The sequence below is a fragment of the Apaloderma vittatum genome, unplaced genomic scaffold (assembly GCF_000703405.1).
Source record: "Apaloderma vittatum isolate BGI_N311 unplaced genomic scaffold, ASM70340v1 scaffold25008, whole genome shotgun sequence".
In the NCBI taxonomy this organism is placed as follows: Eukaryota; Metazoa; Chordata; class Aves; order Trogoniformes; family Trogonidae; genus Apaloderma; species Apaloderma vittatum.
Genome location: NW_009730599.1, coordinates 1,432 through 4,942, shown reverse-complemented (window position 1 = coordinate 4,942; position 3,511 = coordinate 1,432).

Sequence of the window (3,511 nt, the reverse complement as noted above, 5' to 3'; positions counted from 1 at the left end):
TTACACACCACGCCAGCAAAGCCACCATTTCCCAACCCAGCGCCCAAAGGCACCTGGGCCAGGGCACTGCCCATCTCTGGTTCTTCTCTCTGCTACCTCACCCTCCCACTCTCCCAGACTTCCTCCTGCAGGCAGCACCGACACCTTCTCCTCATCCTCTCCAGCTGAGGACTTGCTGGGTCTGTCCTGGAGATACCACACAGTGACCGTGGGACGAGCCAGCTGCACTGTAGCTTCCCTTCCGCCCTGCACTCCCAGGAAAGCGAGGTCTTGGGCTCAAGAGCTCCTGCCCAATGCCAGGCGTCTGCCTGGCAGAGAGAGCTGCTAGAAACCGGCCGGGGGGTTCTGCCGGGCAGAGGCTTTGCACCCACTCCCAGGCGGGCCCTGGCACCCCCCTGCAGGGGCTCAGCGCAGCCCTGCAGCTGCAGGGCCCAGAATAGCTCATCTTTCCCCGGAACACGGCCACGAGCTGCCTGTGCCCACCTGGTTCTGCCTGTCACTGTGATCACCGCCCTTGCTGCTGATGGTCCTTTCCAGACTGGGATTAAAATCTCTCTGAAGCAGCCAGATGGATGGGGCTATTTATATTTCTGGTTTTCCACAGCCTCTCTCCTCCATCTGTGCCCCACAAAGGACAAGGAGCATCCCCGCTTGGGCTCTGCAGGGAATTGCACCCAGAAAGCAAGAAAGGTCTCTCTCAGGCTAAACTGGGAGTGGGTCTCCACTGGGCAAGGCTGCAGTGCTGCAAGCACACCTTTCCCCCGGGGTTTCTGACAGCGTTTTCTGTTTGGCAAGGCCTTGCCAAACGGAAAATGCCATCTGCTTAAGAAACCAGGGTGAGGGCTCGGAGAGAAGCATCATTTTCTCAGTTATCACATCCAAAACCCATGCCAGGTGACCCTGTATGACTATCACCCATGCACATGCCAGTTCCTTGCTGGATCTTAGGGAAGCGACGGGAAGAGAAGAGACCTAAGCAGTGCAACTATTGGTGTGACCAGGGCTCTGTCTGCAAGGTTTTAGTGCAGGCAACTCTATGCCACCCACCTCCCTCCCTTATCAGGAACAGATCCCCCCTAGTCTATCCCCCAAATCCTGTCCTTGCAATCCCAGACAAGAAAATACAAGTATCGTCAGGATTATTTCAGGCATGGAGGGACCTCAGAGCTGCATCAGCAGCCAGGGGCATGGGGGGGCATCTCCCCTGCTGCAAATGGAGGAGAAATAGGGGACCTCACCGCAGGCTACAGCAGCCCTGCAGCTGCCAAGGCCCAGGCTGGTAAGAGTCGGGATCCAACCTGGAGATCCAGCACTGCAAAAGCCAATTCCTTGCCCTGCTTCATCCAGCATGACAGAATCAGGCTCCAGGGTCTCTGTCTAGCAGGGATGTCCCTCTGAAAACCCCTGCCCAGAATCAGAAGGTGATTTGCTGTTCATTGGAGGTCCCTTTGAGAAGCCCAAAGCAGACGGTGCTTTGGCCAGCTCCACTGGTATTTGGCCACCATGTGCAGGCAGTGAGCAGCAAGGTTCAAACCTGGGCCAAGGGAGAGCCGCCACCTGGCTACACCCCTCCATCCTGGGAGAGGCAGTAATTGCAAATTTCCTTACAGCGCCAGCTCACCACCGGGATTTACAGACCCGGTCACATACACGGAGCTGGATCACCCTGGTCTGTCTCGCCGGCATAACTCCTCTGGCACAACAAAGTCTTGGCATGGCCAGGAGGAAGGTTCCATGCTGTGATCCATCAGTGCTGGCCAGAGGGATCCCCCTCACCCCTCCTACAGCTGCGGGCCCAGTTCCCCCAGCTCATCCGGCTGGAAACTGTGGGCAACTGCTGATGTCAGCAGAGCAAGAGGAGCCAGACCCCTGACTGAACACATCTCACAAGAATCGCCAGCGAGCCGAGGCTGTGCAGCCTTTCAACAGGGCAGGTCACGGCAAACTTTCTCTTGATTCTCCCAGCGGTAGGTGTAGCTGCAGGACACATGGTGGCAATAAAACGCACGTGGCCACAGAGAAATGTCCTGAGCCAGGACAAGCCACCCTGCGCCTGTGCCATGAGGGACGCTCGGCAGACCCTGCGAGCTCGGCACACGCCATGTGTGCAGGCACAACTCTGCTGACTTTGCTGAAGCCCTGGCCGGCTTCTAGCAGCCAAGGACCCACCCTGTGCCACTGCCACCTATCACCCTCACATCACCTCCAGGATTTCCAGCTGGCTACCCAAAGTGAGAGGCTGCTTAGGGAAGAGTGGCAGGGCTGCCTGGCAGAGCTGGGACTGGGTGTATGAAGAACCCAACCTTCAAAAAGCCACTATAAAAAGATCCAGGTCTGTATAACACCCCTGGCTGCTACACACACATGCTTCAACCATGTTAGGGGACACAGAGTAACCTGACCTCCGGGTGTTGAACGAGCTGCAGGAATAGCAGCGTGCACCAGGCCGACGCGCTATCGGCACAATCACGCAGCTCTAGCCGCGCGGCAGTGTCAGCCCCCAGCCCCTACGGCCACGCAGGGCTCTCCAGAAGGAGCCTCAGCTCCATATCCCCGGTGTCTCCTTCCAGGAAACAGGGCCTGGATAAAATCTCCCTGCTGGCCCAAGCAGGGGACAGAGGGTGAGGGTATAGTGTGACCCTAACACGACCAGAGAGCTACCCCTGCTTCCCAGCAGAAGACAACCATGTGCAGCAGGACTGACAGCACTCATGCTCCCGCCGATCCCTCCGAAGTGTCCCCAGCCTCCTGCCTCCCTCCGGGCCCTCTGTTCCTGCTCCTGCACCTCCCCTAGCCCCTCTCAGTCCCAGTCAGGCCTTGCTCCACTCTTTACAGAGCTCCTGGAGATGCCCAGGGCGATGTGGGACAGCTCTGGGGTGGCAGATGTCACACAGGACCCACGAGAAAGTCACAGCCCTCCAGGGCAGCAGAGGTCTGGGGCACCTGCGACAGCATCGGAGTCACATTCCTGTAACTGAATCACAGAATCACAGAATGCTAGGGCTTGGAAGGGACCTCGCAAGATCATCTAATCCAACCCCCCTGCCAGAGCAGGCTCCTGCACACCCACCGGCGGTGAGCTCTGACGAGAGTGAGCCTCCATCTTGCTTCCACAAATAACGCGGGGACACGTCCTCACTGCTCGCACTCAGTCTCCCCTCGCGTGTTTTGCCCCCTCAATGACTTGAAGGTCTTTAGGTAAACTCAGTCCTCTCCAGAGAGGGCTGGGCAACGAAGGGAGGCAATTAAAAAAAGTGATAGGGAGAGATTAAACAGCACAAATTTGCTGCAGGAAGAAACATCTCCAGGCCTGCTCCACTACCTGCAGGCCCCACGCAGAGCCCAGCTCGACGCCCTCAGTGCTCAGCTCTTCGCTGGGATTGAGCCTACAAAGCCACCAGGACGTGGCGACAGAGGGACAGGTAGCGCAAGCATGAAAGAGGCAGAGCCTGCGGCTGCTGGGCTTCTGATAGCGAGGGCTGCTGGCAGGACAACAGGCTGAGAAATCCAC